This window comes from Bombina bombina, chromosome 2 (genome assembly GCF_027579735.1).
Source record: "Bombina bombina isolate aBomBom1 chromosome 2, aBomBom1.pri, whole genome shotgun sequence".
NCBI classification, from domain to species: Eukaryota; Metazoa; Chordata; class Amphibia; order Anura; family Bombinatoridae; genus Bombina; species Bombina bombina.
Window position 1 is genome coordinate 127,276,174 of NC_069500.1, and position 6,073 is coordinate 127,282,246.

A 6,073-nucleotide genomic window follows, 5' to 3' on the forward strand; every position below is an offset into this window, starting at 1 on the left:
TTGGAGTCATCAATTACTTCAGAATGACTCCAAAAAGATCATCCTTTTTGACTAGGGCAGGTCCCTTATAATCCTATATCCATTTTTAATAAGTAAAACTTCAGAATATACCCACTGTATATTAAAGCAGAAGCAAATGTTCCCAAGTCTGAAGCCCAGACACTAATATGTATCCCATAGCTAATAGTTTTAAGAAAGTTTTCCAGAAAGAGAATACTACTGCCATTATGGAAATTAGCTAAGATATACTAAGGGAGCAAAAAACATGAAAAACTTCAGAAATGTGTGTATCATCTTTGCTGAAGAGCCTTGCTGCTAATCTTCCCCATATCTTTGCAATTTAAATATATGTGCAAAGTGAGCACAAACTAATAATTGTATTACATGTATAGAAACTCAAATATTGTTAGTGCGCAAATGATAAGATTAGGAAATAAAATGTGTTTGCTATGGTTAAGTTTCTCCATAATCACATTGAACAAATATAAATTACTAATACAAAGGCCCTTTAGCAAGTGTGTCCCTTACATTACAGGTGATTGGATCTTTGTACAGTGTGAAATGACATTAACATGTGGGAAACTAACCTTTTTAGTTCCAAAATAGTGAAACTTTTAAATTAATTATTCAACTATTTGAGATGGGGAATTATAGCTTTAATATGTTTGTGTGTAGGACGTGTCATTTTCATGCATTAAACTGTTAAATTTCTTATTATACTTTTTTTTTTTTAAAACATTTTTTACTACACAATGATTACTTAGATCTAAAGGGACAATAGCCCTTTCAAAAAACCCATGGACTTCAGCACTTTTAAAAAACACTTCTAGTTTTATTCTACAAATCTTACACAATAGTATTTTAGATATTTTTGACCCAAAATCAATCACAACACATATTAAAAGGAAAAAAAAAATACATAAACTTGCTTAAATCACAATATAAGAAATAATAAAATACAAAAACAAATGTGATGGTGCACAAAAAAGGATAAAAGTCCCAGGTAATCATGGTGGTAATGCTCAGCAGGTGAACCTCAGAGAACAAGAAGAAACACATATAGTGAAGTTCTGTGGTTATGTGAAATTTACAGCAGAACCTAGAAAAGGTACTCACTATGGGGCCTATCAATCAAGCTCCGAATGGAGCTTGACACCCCGTGTTTCTGAAGGCTCGCCAGAAACAGCAGTTATGAAGCAGCGGTCCATAACCCTGTTCGCCTGCTCTGAGCAGGCGGACAGACATCGCCGGAAATTCAACCCAATCAAATACGATCGGGTTGATTGACACCCCTCTGCTGGCGGCCGCAAGTCTGCAGGGGGCGGCGTTGCACCAGCAGCTCACAAGAGCTGCTGGTGCAATGCTGAATACGGAGAGCGTATTGCTCTCCGCATTCAGCGAGGTCTGTCGGACCTGATCTGCACTGTCGGATAAGGTCCAACAGACATTTCATAGCTAGGCCTCATTGTGTAAAGCTTCAAAATCAAGCTCTAGATATATAGGCACAGGAAGCTCCTAATAAGAGGCAAGCCAAAGACTGTCCCAATCATAGACTACTACAAACAAAATACTGTGTGTATCACAATGTCCAATGAATGCTCTGTTAGTACGATCGGTTCACCAATCATAGCTTGGCTTGAAAAAGCCAAGCTGTGATTGGTGAAACGATCACTGGAGTAGTGATGTCACAAAAGGGGCGGAGCCTTGTTCCTTACCGGACTAACAGAGCATTCATTGGACATTGTGATACACAGTCTTTTGTTTGTAGTAGTCTATGATTGGGACAGTCTCATTATATGCCTTGTGACTTGTTTTTAATAAATTTGTTATACTTTGTAACCACTTCTGATTCATCCTTTGGAGCTGGAACATCCTTCTTTGCCTTGCCTCCTATTAGGAGCTTCCTGTGTCTGTATATCAAGAGCTTGATTTTGAAGCTCTAGATAATGTGAGTACCTTTTCTAGGTTCTGCTGTAAATTTCACATAACCACAGAACTTCACTATATGTGTCTCTTCTTTTTTTCCCTGAGGTTAACCTGCTGAGCATTACCACAGTGATTACCTGGGACTTTTATCCTTTTTTGTGCACCATCACATTTGTTTTTGTACCAGAAGTTAACCCTAACCAAATTATAAGGCACCTGTTACCTATAGTATGAATTGAGAATCTATGTAGTCACTTAAAGGATCACACATGTAACATATCACCAATGTAGCATCACAAATGTAACATGTTACCACTGGGTTAATACCTCCTCCTCTTTCCCGCTTATGGGCTACATTACCAGTGGTGCGCTAACTGTAGCGCTCAAGTGATATCGTTTTTTTTTCTCCTTTTTGCACGTGATGGAAATAGTGCACGTATTATAAACACGTTTGCTCAAGTGCAATCAAATTTAACACACGACTTGCGTAAAGGGTAAGGGACAAAACTTGCGTAAAGGGTAAGGGACAAAAAAAGCTGCATAAAACACAACATAAATACATGTAAAAGTACAGTAACACTCAAACACTATATGACATACAATCATACTTTTTTTTAGCTATCCCCTTGAACCCCCTGAGCATGTAAGCCTATGAGCCTAGCTGCTTTGTAGATCACTTTCATGATAGAGATGATTTGCAACAGTGAAACTCTTGGCTCTCATAACTGTTACCTTGCATATTAGACCCATGTCTTTAGCACTGCGAAACCTGTTGGCACTATAAAAATAACTGATAATAATAATAATAATCATTTTTACAATAATTTTAGTAATTTCTGTGCTCTTAACGTAGCACACCTTCCTCACAATATTCTTAACCAAACATACAATGCACCTTCTAGTGTGTCCCTGGACTTCAGCTACTACATAAGGCCTAAAAGCCGAACTAACCCTAAAGGGACCTGCGCAGCCACAAGAGAAGATTTCAATATATACTGTCAAGGAGAGACTGTGGAGGACAGAGGTCCCAACAAGTATTTTTTGCCTTTTGTGCACATTATACACTTGGCCACTTTCTGTTGTATAGTTGTTGTATAATTTGTATAGTTTGTTTTTCCAAACTCTGCTTCTGATTTGATAAATTAAAGACAATACATAATGGTTTATATAAATGAAAACAGAGAAGCGCTCAACCTGTGAACGAGCAACAGCATAATAGCTTGTTCTATAGCTAGTTAGCACCCAAGAAGCAGCCTATTTTTGCTCAACATGTGCCTTTCACAGAGAAGAACTTTCCTGTAGCATATCAGTCTGATCCTGACTTAACAGTGCAGTCCAGCCCCGAAATACCAGGCAATCACTCTCTGAATGAGAGAAACGGCAAAACCCCAGGTGTACATTTCGGCCTAGTGTGGGCCCTAGTCAGTGAGGTGCAGCCATATCCCTCTAGGCACACTGAGCAACGGGTCCACGTCTGGATTCCCGCATCACACATAGGGAGACTTCCCTCAGGGTCATAATTTGCATAAATAAAAAGAGATAAGTGCTCAACCTGGGAACGAACAATAGCATAATAGCTTGTTCTATGGCTAGTTACCACCCATGAACCACATAATGGTTTATCACTGTGACATAATACTTTTCCAAAGAACCTCATGATTTTGCTTATGTACAGGGTGCAGTTGGACTAAATAGTTATCATGTAGTAAGATTCCGATTTTTTCTATAATAGGTGATTTCATATTTTTTTAATGTTTTTTTTTTTAAGGTTACAGCAGTTTTTAGATACAGCAGACTAAGGGCTTGATTTCCTAAAGCTCTCTGGTCTGGCAAGATTGATGTTTTGTAAGTACTACAAGGCCCATCTAAGAATTTTCTAAAGGCCCTGAGAACTTAGTCTCATTGATCGCCTCATTTTCTGTATGTGAAGGAGAAACATTTAAATTACAGATTTTGAGAACTGTCCTCAACACACAACTTTTTTTTTAAATGACATAATTATATTTTACTTTGTTGTGGCGTAGCCTCCAAAAATTATAATACAGTGGGTGTTCAAGCTTCCATATAAATATGCTACTGTCACCACATGTGTTGGCTTTGTATTTCCGTCTCTCCGCATTACAAGTTAATCAAGTAGCGTTTGCACATGTAATTCATATTTTGAAGAAAAAAAAAATAGCCCTCTTCTTTTTTAGCATTAAAGTGGAGATTGTTCAAGCACTGACAATGATAATATGCTCTAAATAGTTAGACACAAATAAAATGTCTTTTATTATTTAATGAACTTATTTTCTAGGCCCATTTTTTATTAGTATAATAGATATGAATTGATCTAAATGTATAAACAATTACTCTTTTGCCAGATCTTAACATTTATTTTAAAGATTCAAGCATATGTAAAGCTAATCTTTATATTTTTGTCAAAGCTTCCATTTATTTTCACAAAGAACATTGCTTTGTAGTCTAAACAGAAAAAAATGTAAACAAATTAAAACCTTGTATAACAGATGTTAATTTATGTTCTATCTTAAATAGTTAAGTAATTATGTTCACATTTATACATTTTGATGTATTTAACTAGATATCTTTCAAGCCATTTCAGTTGTAACTGAAAACATTTTGATTAAGCAATTGCAACAGGAAATCCCTAAATTCAAAGAGGGGATCCAGACCCACGTGTTTAAAGTTGTTTGAATATAGGCCAATCACCCATTAGCCCAGGGCTACAAAAGTTTAAAATTGAATGTGTTGTGATATTTGTGGTATAGTCTAAGTGCAAGCATATGAAACATGAAAACTGTTTTAAACAAAATCTGGTTGTGTTAAGGTATTTGTGAAAGGTCTCCCATCCCAAAACAAGTTGAAAGATTAAATAGATTTATGAGGAATGGAATGAGGTATTGCTTATAAAAAATTGTCATGTCAGCTGTCTATGTTATGTCGCCAATACTTGTAACAGAAGACATAATTGCATCTTTTGTATTGTTTGTAGAAAATAAGTGCTAAATTGAATATTTCATGCGTATCCCTATCTTTTGTACCTCCTGTATGTATAGAGCAGCAGATCATGGTGTTGCCTCACACATTGTAATAATAAGAATAAGAGGAAGAATACATTATTTGCCCATTGTACATGGGTGTCCGCAAAAATTTTTCCAGGGGGGGGGGCAAAAAATAAAATACCCTTAGTATAATAAATCAGTGGCAACATGTGAAGCAGATGTCATACACATGAGTTGCACTTAATTTTAAACATGTTAGCTCTTTTGCGTCAATAGAGTGACTCAAGTGCATGTTAGTGCTTACTTATGCTTAGATATATAGCACAGATTAACAAATATGATTTGAAGCTCTAGGAGCCAGCATATTATATATATATATATATATATATATACATACACACAGAACACATACAATGTCTGGCACTCTCTTAAAAGTACACAGCTAGAGTAAAAAAAAAATGTAAGAGTTGGTTACAACATTTGCTGAAATAGTTATAGGCCCTAGACCATGTCAATGTCTCTTCCTATGTTCCAAACCTACAGCCACACAGTGCATGCCTTCAACCAAACACAATGAGATACGGGCAAGGGTGACACAGGCCCTTTGTAATTTCACTAGACACATGCAAAACACAGGAATAGACTGCACTCTCAAACTGAACTAGGTGCACATCCTATGTCACTATAAAACTCACAGCCCTGGGTACTCTCCGGCACTCACAGACAGCTATGCAGCTCCCAGCAACTCAGGAAGTCAACCCCAGACCAGCCTGGGTGCAAAGTCCACAGTGAAAATTACAAAACAAAAATATTAGAACAACACATAGAAAGTGTGACACTCCCATACAAACACAGCTAGATTTAAAGCAAACGTTTTAATCTTGCTGTGTGTTTGAAAAAGTGTGCCTGATTTTTTACCTGGTGCTAAATTCCAAAGGGGGAACAAGTGCCCTTCCATGCCCACCCCCCCCTGCGGACGCCCATGCCCTTGTACCAATTTATGCCACATTCAGCATAATTGTACCAGGGGTTAAACTCTATCCATTATTATTACTGTAGTAGCATTAGTAATAATAGTAGTAGTAATAATAATAATAATAATAATAATATTATAGAAGTGAAAAAAGTGTATAATTTTAAAATAT

At 36.6% G+C, this 6,073-nt stretch overlaps 1 non-coding gene across 1 annotated transcript; it reads right to left on the minus strand.

The window, feature by feature from the left end:
- Window positions 1–259: 259 nt before the first annotated feature.
- On the minus strand, window positions 260–365 carry LOC128650662 (U6 spliceosomal RNA). The gene has a single exon (XR_008400930.1). It is a non-coding gene; the product is annotated as a U6 spliceosomal RNA (small nuclear RNA).
- Between the last annotated feature and the right edge of the window lie 5,708 nt (window positions 366–6,073).